The sequence below is a fragment of the Corythoichthys intestinalis genome, chromosome 8 (assembly GCF_030265065.1).
Source record: "Corythoichthys intestinalis isolate RoL2023-P3 chromosome 8, ASM3026506v1, whole genome shotgun sequence".
Taxonomy (NCBI): Eukaryota; Metazoa; Chordata; class Actinopteri; order Syngnathiformes; family Syngnathidae; genus Corythoichthys; species Corythoichthys intestinalis.
Genome location: NC_080402.1, coordinates 9,073,600 through 9,091,014, shown reverse-complemented (window position 1 = coordinate 9,091,014; position 17,415 = coordinate 9,073,600). Strand labels below are relative to the sequence as shown.

General features: G+C 41.2%; 1 protein-coding gene and 1 long non-coding RNA gene across 2 annotated transcripts in view; one reads left to right on the top strand and one right to left on the bottom strand.

The window, feature by feature from the left end:
• LOC130920091 (uncharacterized) overlaps positions 1-8,301 on the top strand; it is a 182,399-nt gene extending 174,098 nt beyond the window's left edge. The window contains exons 5-6 of the long non-coding RNA XR_009064105.1: positions 4,837-5,122; positions 8,108-8,301. This is a non-coding gene — a long non-coding RNA (uncharacterized LOC130920091). The remainder of the gene's footprint in view (positions 1-4,836; positions 5,123-8,107) is intronic.
• The window catches only part of LOC130920090 (zinc finger protein GLIS2-like), a 78,284-nt gene that overhangs the window by 46,906 nt on the left and 13,963 nt on the right, over positions 1-17,415 (bottom strand). The window lies entirely within an intron of this gene.

Genomic DNA, 17,415 nt, shown 5'->3' with positions numbered 1-17,415 from the left:
GAAAAAGATCAATTGCTACCTTGCTTCCCATGATATTTCTAATCGTAGGGAGAGGGATTGTAAGGCTTTAGTCAATTAAAAAATGGCTCCAAAGGCTGCCAAAATTCACTCTACTCATTTTACGCTGCCTTTTATTTCTCTATATAGGTAAAACGGCGCCATTATAGATTGAACGCGACAATGCGTGAGTGGGTCGTGCAGCGCATGCGTTAATTGCGTTAAATATTCTAACGTGATTAATTTTTTAAAAATTAATTACCGCCATTAACGCGATAAATTTGATAGCCCTACCTTAAGCCTAAACTAAAGACTCTGGATGAGTATAACATATTATGTCCATAACGTTAAATACAATTAGAAAACAATTTAATTAAAAAATATATATATATTTAAAAAAGGCATGGCCGATATTTTTTTGCCGATTCCAATATTTTGAAAATGACGTGATTGGGACATCTCTACTAATTAACTTTGAGGAGGTTGGCAGGAATCCTGCCACACACAAAAAAAAAAACTTTACAGCAAACGTCACTTCCCCTTTTTCCCATTCATTATAAAGGCAGAAGTCGATGCAAACTCGAATTCTGCAAAAATGGCAGAGCAACAAAAGAAACAAAAAGTTTTGTCCGAGGAGGGGGGAAAAAAGCAGGCTACCAGGGATAAAAGAATACTCAAGAATAAACATTGGCCCGGCTTTCACTCACTGGCGTGACGCCCCCCCCAACCGAACTTGTCAGCACTGACGAGTTCAGGTGGGGTGAAAGGGTTAGCCACACTAAGCCAGCTTATTACTATTCATCCTTCACACAGCCGCTGAAAACAGAAATGTTATTTAATCCATCTGAAGGCGACAGAGATCATGATTTTACAACACTGTGCGGGTGTGCGCTGGTCCTCATGGAAAACACAGTCTTGCTTAAGGCAAAACACTACTGCTTTTATCTACCGGTGTCTCTAAAATCGACCAAAACTGAAGAGTTCAGGTGGGGTGGAAGGGTTAGCCACACTAAGCCAAACACTTGCTAGCCGTCATATGCTATTGTTGAGCCACAAGTGGATTCATTACCTTATTACTATTCACCCTTCACACAGCCGCTGCAAACAGTAATGTCATTTAACCCATCTGCAGGCGACCAGGAGATCACGATTTTACGACACTGTGTGGGTGTGCGCTAGTCCTCATGGGAAACGCAGTCTTCCTTAAGGCAAAACACTACCGCTTTTGTCTACCGGCGTCGCTAAAATCGACCAAAACTGAAGAATTAACTAGTGTTGCTTTAAAACACTGAAACTAAGGAAACACTGTTACAGCTGCTTTTATTTGAATCAGCTGTTGTGTTGCAATTAGGATGGTGATGCAAATGCATGGGAGTGGACTGAACGTGTGTCCAAATGTGTGACAATCATGAACGGGAAAGACAGCAACTGGGGAAAAATAAAATAATCAAAGAATGGCGATAGCTCTAGTCAACTTGAAAATGACGCTGGCGCATATAGGCGATTTCTCTCAAACTGACTTTGTGCTTCCCAGGAGGTCTATGGGCAGTGGGCGGGGCTCGGCTGGCCCGGACGCTTTGCTTCTCTGCGTGATGATTGGATGATCTGAGGCTGAATCCCTTTTTGATTGATAGTGAAATGAACGAATCAGCGAATATGTTGTTTAAGATCCACGGGAAGAATTTTTTCACATTTCATTCTGTTGTTCTTAATTCAACCAGAAACTTTCCTGATCATGCTAGAGACACTTTCTATGTTAAAATCGAGCTTCTATTTCCGATGTTTTTTTCTTTTGTAGCTGTTTGTGTTTGGAGACTGACTTCTGTCACTCTAGTTTCTTTCCCTACCGAGCAGCAGGTTACCGCTGAGCCCCTCTACTGTCACAAAGTACTCACATTTTAAGCTTCCGCTCCTTCAATGACCAGCATCTGCCACTGCGTTGGCGATAATCAAATCAATGGGAATGGAAAATATGGTCCCGTCGAAACGTGATGCTGTATGTTTTCCTTTTGCACCATATTTAAAGCTGCAACAACTAATTGATTTAGGGCTGCAGCTATCGATTATTTTGGTAGTCGAGTAATCGATGAACTAGTTAGTTCGAACAATCGAGTAATCGGATAAAGAACATAAAAAAATTAAAATACCTTAGCTGAGCCTTAAACGGTATTAAAAAAAAAAAAAAAAAAGGATCTATGTACAACAAAAGAACAATTGGCTAACTTACATAGCAAAAGTCCGCTAGCTTAAATGCTATAAAATACTAACTTTTTTTTTAACAATGCTCTTAACAAATGGTTCAGCCACATATTCCCACAAAAATTGGCTAAATATTCCCTAAATTAAGAATGCATTAAAAAAAAAAAAACATTAGCTCACACAAAAACATAGCTTATGTTGGTCTTAACAGGGAGCAGATGGATTTGGCCATGTAAAACGAGGCAGACTAGAGGGCAGTGTATCCACCCAAATCAATAAAACTAAATGCAAATACTTTCAAAAACAAACCATTACAACACCACTGTAATTAAACGAATACTCGAAGTAGCAAAATTTAATTTGAATCTTTTTTTCTAATCGAATACTCGAGTTAATCGATTAATCGTTTCAGCACTATATTGATCAAAATTGATTAGCAAATTAGTTGGCAACTTATTTATTAATCTATTTTGCCAATTTTGTTTGTGTGTGAGAGCGTTCACTGCTGCCACTGGGTTGATGAATCAATAAGATTACGAAGTGTCGAGAGGTAGATTGTCTTTTGTGTTGTTAGAGCCAGTTTGCCTCCGTCAGAGGTGAGTAAATGTAGCCAATTCTGTTGTTTGTATTCTTTGTTGATAAGACGTTAGTACTTAGCACGCAGTGCTAAACTAGTTAGCTATTATGCTAATCAATGTCTTAAGTGTCCGTTTGTATTATGTTTTGGAGAAGCATATTCGCACTTGAATTATTGTTAGATAGTAAAGTTGTCTCATTTCTTTTAAAAAAAAGAAACCACATTTATATAATAGCTTAGTCGCCTTTCTTTACAAACTCCAATTGAAACTGTAAATTGTCATACAAGAGAGTGTGCTTTAAAAATGGATTTGGATTGTATTTATGAACAGCTTTTTGATAAAGAAAACTGATTCATTATAGTCTGCTTATTTGACTTTGTTGTTTATTCTGTTTAAAGAAAATAAGCCAATGACATCAACTACAGTGCCCTCCATAATTATTGGCACCCCTGAAAAAGATGTGTTTTTTAGCTTCAAATATTTTTTTTAATTCAAATAATATGGGACTTTAATGGAAAAAAAAAAAGAAAAATCCAACCTTCAGTACAAGTGCATTCATTCAGTGGGGAATAAAATCCCACGTAAAGAAAAAAATATTTGACATCAAATAATGTATGTCACAATTATTAGCACCCCTGGTGTTCCTACTTTGTACAACCCCCTTTTGCCAACAAAACAAGGTCTGGGGACTGAGATGGCCATGGGAGGAGCTTGATTTTGTGTCTGATGAACCATTTCTGTGTAGATTTGGCCATATGTTTAGGGTCATTGTCTTGCTGAAAGACCCAGTGACGACCCATCTTCAGCTTTCGGGCAGGGGGCAACAGATTTTGATTTAAAATGTCCTGGTATTTCAAAGCATTCATGAAGCCTGGGACCGTGTGTATTTTTGTGTGGGACCAAGATTGAGTTTTTTGGCAACAAACACTCTAAGTGGGTCTGGCGTGCCACGAGAGATGCGCATGCTGAAAAGCACCTCATACCCACTGTGAAGTATGGGGGTGGGTCAGTGACGCTGTGGGGCTGTTTCGCTTCCAAAGGCCCTGGGAACCTTGTTAGGGTGCATGGTTCACCAGACACAAAATCAAGCTCCTCCCATGGCCATCTCAGTCCCCAGACCTTGTTTTGTCGGCAAAAGTGGGTTGTACAAAGTATTAACACCAGGGGTGCTAATAATTGTGACACACATTATCTGATGTCAAATAATTTTTTCTTTATGTGGGATTTTTTCCCCACTGAATGAATGCACTTGTTTGAAGGTTGGATTTTTCTCTTTTTTTCCATTAAGGTCCCATTTTATTTGAATTTAAAAAATATTACAAGCTAAAAAACATCTTTTTCAGGGGTGCCAATAATGATGGAGGGCACTGTATATCAGCGCTCTGCCCACAAGAAAAAATGTCAATCAGCATCACTTTCTTTTTTTTTAAAGCAACAGGACAATTGTCTAAGAATTTTTTGTTTCATACTTAGAACCTTTGTTAAAAAACTTTTTATGTACTTAAAACAGTACAGTTGTAGACTGCTGTACAATTGTTATGAAGCTGTAATAAAAATATTAATTTTGAAGGAAATAGTATTCAATTTTGTCTTCATTGTTACATACAACATACCTAAAACCACTTCAAGTTAAATTGTGAAGCTAATTGGAAAAAAAGTGGCATTTATCCAATTAATCGATGAATTCTTTAATAAATCGTCCGATTAATCGATGACAAAAATAATCATTAGTTGCAGCCCTACACCATATGTTTATGTTATGTGGTGATTTATCACTCCTCGGGTTTGCTTCTCCCCATTCCATATCATTGATGTAAGAGGATTTAGCACTTCAGAATTGAGTACAATACATTAAGAACATTAACGGTACAAGGAATTTATGACGACACGTAATTTACTACCCCAGTCATATCGCCCAGTTCGAATATGCGTCATAAATCGCTGGTGTTTCATGGATTTATGAGGAAGCCAAACAAACCCCAAAGGATGTCTCACTTTTGTTTCAGTCTAATTTTCGCACATTTTCAAATTAACACTTGTTTTCTTCCCTTCCATTTTCGAGGCTTCTCAGTTCTTCAGCCTCACCCCCGAGGCTTTTACGCCCCCCTCCATCAACCATCCCCTACTCTCCGCCACCATCCCGCCACTTGGCAGCGGGACAAGGTCAACACACAGAGCGTTTTCTCTTCTCTGCTTTCCCTCCCTGTAATTCCTCATCAGCAGCAGAGCAACAGAGCCCCCTCCAAACAACCCCCCGCTCCTCTCTCTCTATCCTTTCATCTCCCGCTGCCCTTGGAGGAGCAATGGAAAGACTAAAGATGGAGAGGAGGATAAAGAAACAGCATAAGGTACAATGCAAAAAAAAACAACAGTAAAATTTATAGTAGAATACAGGCAGTTTTTTGGTTGCCAGAATAGTAACTTTAAAAAAAAAAAACAGGAAAACTGTAAAACGTTTACTGTCAAATTAACAACAAATGAACTCCATTTGAGATTATAATTGTGGGGATGCTTTGCATATACATGCAGACTTTTTTCCGTCTACTTTTTTGGTGCGGCACACAGCCCACAGCTTTCACCGATTAACCGGTCCGACTTCCAAAAATTCCAAAAATTCACGCGACCCAGGCTCTCTTTCGATTTCTTCCCTTACGTTTACGGTTGCAGCAAAAATCTTCTTTATATTTACAGTGGGGCAAATAAGTATTTAGTCAACCACTGATTATGCAAGTTCTCCCACTTGAAAATATTAGAGATGCCTGTAATTGTCAACATGGGTAAACCTCAACCATGAGAGACAGAATGTGGGGAAAAAACAGAAAATCACTTTGTTTGATTTGTAAAGAATTTATTTGCAAATCATGGTGGAAAATACGTATTTGGTCAATACCAAAAGTTCATCTCAATACTTTGTTATGTACGCTTTGTTGGCACGTTGGAACGTTTTCTGTAACTCTTCACAAGCTTTTCACACACTGTTGCTGGTATTTTGGCCCATTCCTCCATGCAGATCTCCTCTAGAGAAGTGATGTTTTGGTGCTGTCGTTGAGCAACACGGACTTTCAACTCCCTCCACAGATTTTCTATGGGGTTGAGATCTGGAGACTGGCTAGGCCACTCCAGGACATTGAAATGCTTCTTACGAAGCCACTCCTTTGTTGCCCTGGCTGTGTGTTTGGGATCATTGTCATGCTGAAAGACCCAGCCACGTCTCATCTTCAATGCCCTTGCTGATGGAAGGAGATTTTCACTCAAAATCTCTCGATACATGGCCCCATTCATTCTTTCCTTTACACCATGTCCAAAGTCCGGCCCAGGGGCCAAATGCGGCCCGTGGTCAAATTTAATCCGGCCCCCTAGCCTCTGTCATAAAATCAATAACGTCTAGCCCGCACACAGACTTAATAAATTGGTCAGCAGTACTGCTACCAGCATATGACGTAGCTTACATGCTAAATGCTGCTCCTCATTTACTCACTAAAAAGCAACATTACTCTAAGCAACATTACCCCGTGTGACCTTTTACTCCCAATTTTCTAAAATGGCGACAATCAACAACAACAAAAGACAGTTGACTGTGACGTCTGACGCTTCAAAGATAGGTGGAAATTGGACTATTTCTTCACTAAAATACGCAACAACTGTGTCTGCCTCATTTGCAAAGAGACAGTTGCTGTTTTTAAAGAGTTCAATGTATGGCGATTTTACCAAACAAAACACGCTGACATGTACGACAAGATTACAGGGAAGATACGTAGCGAGAAATTGAAGCAACTTGAAGCTAGTTTAATTTCACAGCAGCAGTGTTTCCCAAGAGCCCGAGAGTCGAAGGCTTAGCCACAAAGGCTAGTTGCGAGATTGTTGAAATTATTAATAAAGAAAAAAATAATAAAGCAAATGTGACACACATAATGGCTCGCTAAAATTTGCTTAAATATATTGAGGACGTCAGCCAAGGTGGCCCCCCCACATGTTTACCACACCAAATCTGGCCCCCTTTGCAAAAAGTTTGGACACCCCTGCTTTACACAGATCAGTCGTTCTTGTTCCTATGCAGAAAAACAGCCCCAAAGCATGATGTTTCCACCCCCATGCTTCACAGTGGGTATGGTGCGATTTAGTATTCTTTTTCCTCCTAACACGAGAACCTGTGTTTCCACTAAAACGTTATTTTCTGGTTTCATCTGACCATAATACATTCTCCCAGTCCTCTTCTGGATCATCCAAATGCTCTCTAGCAAACCGCAGACGGGCCTGGACGTGTACTTTCTTCAGGGGGGGGACACGTCTTGCAGTGCAGGATTTGAGTCCCTGGCGGTGCATAGTGTTACTGATAGTAGCCTTTGTTACTGTGGTCCCAGCTCTCTGTAGGTCATTCACTAGGTCCCCCCCGTGTGGTTCTGGGATTTTTGCTCACCGTTATTGTTATCATTTTGACGCCACGGGGTGAGGAGGGAGTTGAAAGTCCGTGTTGCCCAACGCCAGCCCCAAAACATCACTGCTCTAGAGGAGATCTGCATGGAGGAATGGGCCAAAATACCAGCAACAGTGTGTGAAAAGCTTGTGAAGAATTACAGAAAACATTTGGCCTACGTTATTGCCAACAAAGGGTACATAACAAAGTATTGAGATGAAGTTTTGGTATTGACCAAATACTTATTTTCGACCATGATTTGCAAATAAATTCTTTAAAAATCAAACAATGTGATTTTCTGGGGGGGTTTTCTCCACCTTCTGTCTCTCGTGGTTGAGATTTACCCATGTTGACAATTACAGGCCTCTCTAATATTTTCAAGTGGGAGAACTTGCACAATTAGTGGTTGACTAAATACTTATTTACCCCACTGTAAGTACTCCCTTTAAAATGGTTAATGTTTTTGCACTTTCTTGTAAAAAATAAATAAAAAAGCAACTTAAGGGCAGCTTTTTGTTGTAAAGGCATGTTTCTATCGTTCCTGTTGAATCATAAGGATATTTTAAATAAATAATGGACATAAATTTGTTTGGCTACTTTATTAATCAGTCACGTACGATGCATCAAAAATCGCGATATCCGCGATCATCGCCGATACCGTGATCCTTGTTCAAAAATCGAATCGCAGCACCCTGAATCGTAATCGAATCAATTCCTAAGATGGCACACCCCTAGTGATTAGGCGGGGTGGAGTGTACACAATTCAGCAATGTGAGGTGGGGAACCCGGTATTATGTCAATACTAAACACTACTCCATTTTGACATGCATTTTACGATTTTCCCGTTATTGGTAAAATTCTGGCAACCACAGCTGACAGTATTTTCCTGTAAATGTAACTGTGTGTGTTTTTTTAACAGTCTAGCAAGAGAAAAAAATGTCGTCTGGAAGGCAGACGAGGTCAAGAGCAGAAAACGATCCTATTTTCTGTTTCGCTCTTTTGTCATCCGGACTCCAAAAAAACAAGACGCTGCAGCGCCTCACATTCCTGAGAGCCGAGCAGATTCACCCAATTTGTTTCCACTCTGAGTGCGTGTGCCAATAAATAATAACCAATCCCAGCTGTAGTGTCGACACTAGCTCTTATTCTCCTGTGGGGAATCAAAGGAGGGGAAGGAGAAAAATGCCTCCATCAAATACCAACTAGCAAGAAAATTGGAGAAATCGCGGCCGCTATTATGAACGGACAGTCATTTTAAGGTATAAACCTGCGATGAGAAGAATGTTCGGTGGACGAAGGTCGAGGTGGGTTCTGTCTAACGAGGAAAAGGCAGACTAATTTCACTCAGTCTGTAATAACAGAGTACTGAAGGAGAGTTAAGAAAAGAGGAAGCAGACACTTAAAGCAAACAATGAAGGGAAAATGTTTTCACCAGGTAAAGTCCATAAACGCATTTGTTGAAATGTGTTGCTAAATCTTGCGTCGAAACTTATATGACGTCTGAAGAGGTGTAAGAAAATAGCGACTTTCATCCGCCAAATTGTAAGGAAGTTTGCGCTGGCATGAAAATCAAGATGGCCGTTTTTTTTTTTTTTTTTAAGCTTAATGCCAATTAAAATAAAGCCTTCAGTTTCTAGCGCAGTGATTCTTAACCGACCTAAACGTGCGGTAGAGTTTGTACAGGCTGACCTAAAAACACGGGAACTTTTTAACAATCAAATACGCGTAGTCTCTGGGTTACGACGTACCTGACTTACGTGATTTTGAGCTGTAAGAGCTGTAAGAAGTTTTAATACAACCTACCTAATCAAGCATTTAGCGAAATACCACCACAAACAATATGAGGAGTATGTTAAGAAAACCGAAGACAAAAAGAAAGGTCCTACGCAACTAACACTGGCAGAAACTTTTGCTATGCGTGACAAACTGGCACTCAACAGTCCCAAAGCCCAGGGAATAACAAGTCATTGCCGAAGAATTCATTCTGGATGACGAGCCATTATCTCTCGTGAGTAAAGACACACCATCCAACACTTAGAACCACGGTACAACATGCCCAGCCGTCATTACATCTTTGAGCAATTAGACTGTGGAAGATTCGAGAACGATTCACAAACATCCAAATTCCGATTATTGAAATATGTCAAGTAAAGCGGAATTAATACACAGCGCGGTATAACTCTCGGGACGCAATGCGGTCCATTTCTCATTGCGTCCCGAGAGTAAACATCATGCTTGTCATAGACCCGGGTAATGCCAATGCTCGACTCAGGGCTTTAGCTCAACTCATGTCGCTGGATAAAAAACACAAGAATACCTGACTGCTGCTGACAGCCGCTACAAACTACGTCAACATCGTTTTACTGTAGATAATAGATATCATATGTATATAGAACTAGATACAAAATGACAGACTCGACGGCGTTAGCAACATTGAAGTATGGAAAACTAGATGCGTGGGTAAACAGCCGCCATCTTAAAGTAGGAGACTTCCCTAGTAGGCTGTTGTGAACCTTCCAAGCGAACCTAATTAACTTTTTATCTAAAATACTCCTAAATCAGCAAAATCTTGACTTGAATCTATCTTCAAAACAGTTTTAAAACTTTCAAATGTCGAAAGTAGACAGAAGGGAAATTATGGAATAACGGGAGCAATTTTAACAACTTTAACAGTTGATTCGCAAAATTAAATGAATTGAATGTAGTTTAAAGCTGCTGATACAGAATGGGGACTTAAGTATTTTATTTACTGTTTTAAAATGTTAACTTGATACTGAAATAGTCATCTATTTAAACCTAAGAGGCTTTTTATACAATTATTGTAACTAATGCACGAATCATTAAAAGCATCTAATAGCTTGGGGGGTTTGTGGGATGTTCCACTGAGGTTGTTTGTGTGTTTTGCTTTTTTAAGACAGTTTACAATATTATTTGCACATTTTACTGACTTACTATGCCATTTCTGTTTGTGATTTATAATGTTTTGTGTTTGTCACTGAATAAACAGGTCAGTTTCTTGTTACCAACCGTTGTGTGTTGTTCAAACTCACCTAATTCAGCTGGCTAGTTGTTATCAAGATTACTAAAACCCTTTTCAACATGAGTCTGACAACTAAGTAAGGAGGCTAAATAACTTTAAACTTTAACACATGCTCAGATAGGCCGGTATCAGTATCGGCCAGTATCGGTATCGGATCGGAAGTACAAAACAGTATCGGATCGGAAGTGCAAAAACCTGGATCGGGAAATCCCTAATTCGGACTTGTTCGATGCCACGCTAGCGCTATTTTCTGTTAGCTTCGAGCGTTGTGAAGATTACAGAAATCTGAGAATATTTACTACTTTTAATCTTTTTTTTCTTTTTTTTTTTAATTATATACAGCGGGGCAAATAAGTATTTAGTTAACCACCAAGTGTGCAAGTTCTCCTACTTGAAAAGATTAGAGAGGCCTGTAATTGTCAACATGGGTAAACCTCAACCATGAGAGACAGAATGTGGGAAAAAAAAAACAGAAAATCACATTGTTTTTTAAAGAATTTATTTGCAAATTAGAGTGGAAAATAAGTATTTGGTCCCCTACAAACAAGCAAGATTTCTGGCTGTCAAAGAAGTCTAACTTCTTCTAACGAGGTCTAACGGGGCTCTACTCGTTACCTGTATTAATGGCACCTGTTTTAACTCATTATCAGTATAAAGGACACCTGTCCACAATCTCAGTCAGTCACACGCCAAACTCCACTTTGGCCAAGACCAAAGAGCTGTCGAAAGACACCAGAGACAAACCTGCACCAGGCTGGGAAGCCTGAATCTGCAATAGGTAAAACGCTTGGTGTAAAGAAATCAACTGTGGGAGCAATTATTAGAAAATGGAAGACATACAAGACCACGGATAATCTCCCTCGATCTAGGGCTCCATGCAAGATCTCACCCCGTGGGGTCAAAATGATAACAAGAGCGGTGAGAAAAAAATCCCAGAAACACATGGGGGAACCTAGTGAATGACCTACAGAGAGCTGGGACCACAGTAACAAAGGCTACTATCAGTAACACAGTGCGCGGCCAGACGTGTCCCCTCTGCTGAAGAAAGTATATGTCCAGGCCCGTCTGCAGTTCACTAAAGAACATTTGGATGGTCTAGAAGAGGACTGGGAGAATGTGTTATGGTCAGAGGAAACCAAAAAAAACTTTTTGGTAGAAACACAGGTTCTTGTGTTTGAAGGAAAAAGAATACTAAATTGCACTGTGAAGCATGGGGGTGGTAAACATCATGCTTTGGGGCTGGTTTTCTGCAAAGGGACCAGGACAACTGATATGTGTAAAGGAAAGAATGAATGGGGCCATGTATCGAGAGATTTTGAGTGAAAATCTCCTTCAATCAGCAAGGGCTTTGAAGATGAGACGTGGCTGGGTCTTTCAGCATGACAATGATCCCAAACACACAGCCAGGGCAACAAAGGAGTGGCTTCATAAGAAGCATTTCAAGGTCCTGGAGTGGCCTAGCCAGTCTCCAGATCTTAACCCCATAGAAAATCTGTGGAGGGAGTTGTTGCCCAACGACAGCCCCAAAACATAACTGCTCTAGAGGAGATCTGCATGGCGGAATGGGCCAAAATAGTGTGTGAAAAGCTTGTGAAGAATTACAGAAAATGTTTGGCCTCCGTTCTTGCCAACAAAGGGCACATAACAAAGTATTGAGATGAACTTTTGGTGTTGACCAAATACTTATTTTCCACCATGATTTGCAAATAAATTCTTTAAAAATCAAACAATGTGATTTTCTGTTTTTTTTTCCTACATTCTCTCTCTCATGGTTGAGGTTTGCCCATGTTGACAATTACAGGCCTCTCTAATATTTTCAAGTGGGAGAACTAGCACAATTAGTGGTTGACTAAATATTTATTTGCCCCACTGTATGTGTCTGAACCATTTGTTAACAGCATTGTAAAAAAAAATAAAAAAAATTTAAAAAGTCAGCATTTTATAGCATTTAAGCTCGCGGACTTTGGTTATGTAAATTAGTCAATTACTGTTTTGTTGTACGTAGATCCTCATTTATTTATTAATTTTTATACTGTTTGAGGCTCAGCTGAGGTATTTTAATTTTTCATGTTCCTTATCCGATTACTCGATTATTCGAATTAACTAGTTCATTGATTAATCAACTAGTAAAATAATCGATAGCTGCAGCCTTACTAAATATTTTATAAAAACAGATAAATATAACTTTAAAATGAGGTTACTTTCTATTAAGAGGCTAATAAATTGGATTTGGATCATTTTCAGCTCATTTCTAATCAATGAATCTACTATCATAGAGTTGAAAATTAATTTGATAATTAGCAGTTGGCTAGTCAAATAATCAGGGTGGTCCTAATAATAATCCGTAAAACCAAAACAAGATGGGGGAAAAAAAGAAACGAAACAGTATGAGCATAGGGGTTGTGGTCCAGTTCTGCTCCATGTGGCACGACACGTCACCCTTGTTTACCGTCAAAACCGATTTCTTTTCTTTCTCACGTTCCTCTCGCTCGCTTTTCGTGAAAGCAAAAATGATTTTTTTCCCACCCCCTATTTCCTCAAACGCAGACCTAGAAGAAAGCAACAGGCAGGCAGTGAGAGGAGTAGAAGGAGGATGGGTGGGTGGGGGGGTTTGTGTCGGGTGGGGTTTGTGGAATTTTCTCTATGTTTGGTTTGGAAGAGAAGACCCGGGCTCTGCACTCTCATGAGGATAATGGAAAAGAGGGGAGAAGAAAAAGAGGGTTATGGATGTGTGCGTATCCCCTCACAGGTGGTCGCGCTTTGTGCTCGTGCGCGTTCCCCCCATTGTGCAAGCATGATGGCACAGCTATGCGCGCCCCCAAAGCGTGTGAGCACATGTGTCTGCTTATTTGCAGATGTTGGCACAGCGGCGCATGCGAGCTTTCAGTCAGGAGACGGGGAGACGAGGTGAATAAGACATTCCTGGGATGAATGGACGCAGGGAGTCAGCGGTTGGTTTGCGGTCGCCGACTAAGAGGAGAAAAATGAAGGTCTGCTGCAAGGCTGCGCCCAGAAACAATACCGCGGCCGAGCAGGGAGCCAAGTCAAGGGGAGAGGAATAGTGGAGCATGTGGAGGAGAACCAGGGGAGGCCCGCTCGAGCGCTCTGCTACCTCCCAGCTCACTCCTGCCCCTGCTGCTGCCTGCTTTATGGCTGCGCTGAACCCGCTGAACTTATCGTGTACAAACAGCAGGCCGCTGATAGTCAACAGTGTAGAGAGTTAGAGCGAAGAAATTGGAATGGAACCTTACTGGCACTTCAATCTCCCGCTCCTGTGTTCAACTGGCATTGACAGGGATAGCCATACCATACCATACCATACCATCATCTTCTGCTTGCTCCGATGTCGGGTCGCGGGGCAGCAGTTTTAGCAGGGAAGCCCAGACTTCCTTCTCCCCAGCCACTTCAACCAGCTCCTCTGGCGGGATCCCAAGGCGTTCCCAGGCCAGCTGAGAGACATAGTCTCCGGGATCTTGTTCTTTCGGTCCCGACCCACAACTCGTGACCATAGGTGAGGGTAGGAACGTAGACCGACTGGTAAATCGAGAGCTTCGTCTTTCTGCTCAGCTCCTACTTCACCACTACGGACTAGGGTTGTTCCGATCATGTTTTTTTGCTCCCGATCCGATCGTTTTAGTTTGAGTATCTGCCGTTCCCGATATTTCCCGATCCGATTGCTTTTTTTTTGCTCCTGATTCAATTCCAATCATTCCCGATCATTTTTATTAAAACTCGGATAAAACTCGGACAAATATATACATTCAACATACAGTACATAAGTACTGTATTTGTTTATCACGACAATAAATCCTCAAGATGGCATTTACATTATTAACATTCTTTCTGTGAGAGGGATCCACGGATAGAAAGACTTGTGACTTTTTATATTGTGACTAAATATTGCCATCCAGTGTATTTGTTGAGCTTTCAGTAAATAATACTGTAGCCATGCCCAAATGCATGATGGGAAGTGGAACCATGACTGTGCGTAGTGCTACCAATTGATATATCTTCTCTGTGTTGGGAAATAACATAAGGTGTTAAGAAAATGATCAATTGCTACCTTGCTTCCCCACATTGCTTCCCATGATATTTCTAATCGTAGGGAGAGGGATTGTAAGGCTTTAGCCAATTAAAAAAAGGCTCCAAAGGCTGCCAAAATTCACTCTACTCATTTTACGCTGCCTTTTATCTCTCTATATAGGTGAAACGGCGCCATCACAGATTGAGCGCGACAATGCGTGAGTGGGTCGTGCAGCACATGCGTTAATTGCGTTAAATATTTTGACGTGATTAAATTAAAAAAAAAACATGAATTACTGCCATAAACGCGATAAATTTGATAGCCCTACTTTAAGCGAAAACTAAAGACTCTGGATGAGTGTAACATATTATGTCTGTAATGTTAAATACAATTAGAAAATGATTTAATTAAATATATATATATATTAAAAAAAGGCATGGCCGATATTTTTTTGCCGATTCCGATACTTTGAAAATGACGTGATTGGACCCAATCGATCGGCATCCGATCGGGACATCTCTACTATGGACCGTTGCAGAGTCCGCATTACTGCAGATGCTGCCCTTATCCGCCTGTCGATCTCCTGCTCCGTACTACCCTCACTCGTGAACAAGACCCCAAGATACTTTAATTCCTCCACTTGGGGCAGGATCTCATCCCCAATCCGGAAAGGGCACTCCACCCTTTTCCAACTGAGGACTATGGTCTCGGATTTGGAGGTGCTGATCTTCATCCCAACTGCTTCACACTCGGCCGCGAACCGCTCCAGCGAGAGTTGGCAGTCATGGCCTGATGAAGCCAAAAGCACCACATCATCAGCAAAAAGCAGAGATGCAATGCTGAGGTCACCAAACCGGACCCCCTCAATGCTTCAGCTGCGCCTTGAAATTTTGTCCATAAAAATTATGAAAAGTATCGGTGACAAAGGGCAACCTTGGCGGAGTCCAACCCTCACTGGGAACGAATTCGAATTACTGCCAGCAATGCAGACCAAACTCTGACACCGGTCGTACCAAGGGGCTCGGTACCCAGTACTCCCGGAGCACCCCCACAGTACTCCCCGAGGCACATGGTCGAACGCCTTCTCCAGATCCACAAACTACATGTAGACTGGTTGGGCGAACTCCCATGCACCCTCGAGGACCCTGCCGAGGGTGTAGAGCTGGTCCACTGTTCCACGGCCGAGACGAAAACCACACTGCTCCTCCTGAATCAGAGATTCGACTTCCCGACGGACCCTCCTCTCCAGTACCCCTGAATAGACTTTACCGGGGAAGCTGAGGAGTGTGATCCCTCTATAATTAGAACACACCCGCCGGTCCCCCTTCTTAAAAAGGGGGACCACCACCCCGGTCTGCCAATCCAGTAAAATAAATGGACTAAGGTTTCCCTTGTCCGAACGCGGGTTACCGGGGCCCCCTTCTGGGGTCATGTCTGAAGGTGGGGCTTGAAGGCAAGCGTCTGGTGGCCGAGCCTATCCCTATGGGGCACAGTCCGAAAAGGCAACATGGGTTCCCCTTCCCATGGGCTCACCACCTGTGGGATGGGCCAAAGGGGTCCGGTGCGTAGCGAGTTGGGCGGCAGCGGTCCGACCCCCAGCTGCAGAAGCCAACTCTTGGGACTATACACCAGTGCAGCTTATATAATGATCTTTACAAGCTAATGAGCTGCATTAGCCTTGCAAGCAAGACAGTCCTTTAGGATTCATTTGCCGCTTATGGACTCTAGGAACCTGAGTACTTATTTCCTATAACTATAGGCCTCTCTGGGCACAAAGAACTACCTTTCGCCAGGCAGTCATGTTCGCACATGGGTACTGCACCTAATACGAACTGCTGTGAAATTGTAGTCTGTGCCAGTGACGCATTGTATTTATTATAGTCCCCGGTTTACGGATGAGTTCCACTCCTACGCTAGCGACGTAATCCGAATTTACCCGCAAATTGGAATTGACGCTTTATGTACCCTTAATCTCCAAATAACTATCCAAAAACATGTATTATATATCATAAAAATAAAATAAAGTAAAAAATTAGAGATATTTCTTCCCTCCCTTAAAAGGAACCTCGGACTTAAAGACTTGTAGGCTCTAATAATCTTTTATTAAAATATGTTATTAGAAGCACATAAAATATTGCCATTAGTTTAAAAAATTACAATACAGTATGTAGTACACATTTTGACTTATGGAGGGCGCCACGTTTTAGCGCGCAGTGGGCGCTCGGGGTGATGATGTAGTTTGTCACTCACTAGACGAACACTCCCGGTCTTCTGCAATTTCTTCTTTGCGGTGAGACGTCCAACACATGCGCACGTCAGTTAAAAGCGGCGAGTACTTAGTATTTGTGTTTTTATTGAGTCTTTTATTACTTTTTGCATGTTTCCCACTCAAACTTTTAAGCATTGTGTTTTCTTGTTGTAGCTTTAATGCAGATTATTGATCTGTTGACCACGTTAGTCACATAGCGTATTTAAACCACCCTTATTTGATATAACTACATTCAAGTATTTTCTTAAGGCATTTTTATACCGTTATACTTTTATGCATCTGAACAAAACAAGCTGAAAGCGCACAGCAGTACTTTGGGTGTCAAATTTGCCTCTTGTTGGACATTTCACCGGTGGCAGAACACCGGTTTTGTCATACTATCATCCCGTCTTTCCTGTTCATTTTGCTTTTGCTGCTCGTTTTGTGAAATATCGACAGTGCTGTCATGCTCATTAATGTTTCTCTCGGGTTCAAATTGGAAGGGCAGAACCGACGACATGTTTATGTAGCGAATGAGTGACACTGTGGAAGTACGGCAGCATAACCAAGTGACGTCACTGCCCTGCGACGTCAACAACAATGGTCACCTACTAGTTAAGTAATGTTACAAATTGTATAAAAACGAAAACATCAAGTGGGGTTTTAATATAAAATTATTTTAACTCATAATAATGTTTGTCTTTTAAGAACAGTTTTTCTATCCCTGGATCCCTTTAACATCGATCACACCATTGTTCTTCTGACTATGACTTTAATCACACATTTAGAAAATACAATCATGACAGAGCGTACAATAATGCTATAAAGTAAATCGATACAGACATATTTGCATACAAAAACATACTTCAATGGCTGCACAATAATACTCGGTCCTGTGAAATGCACTGTTCAAGC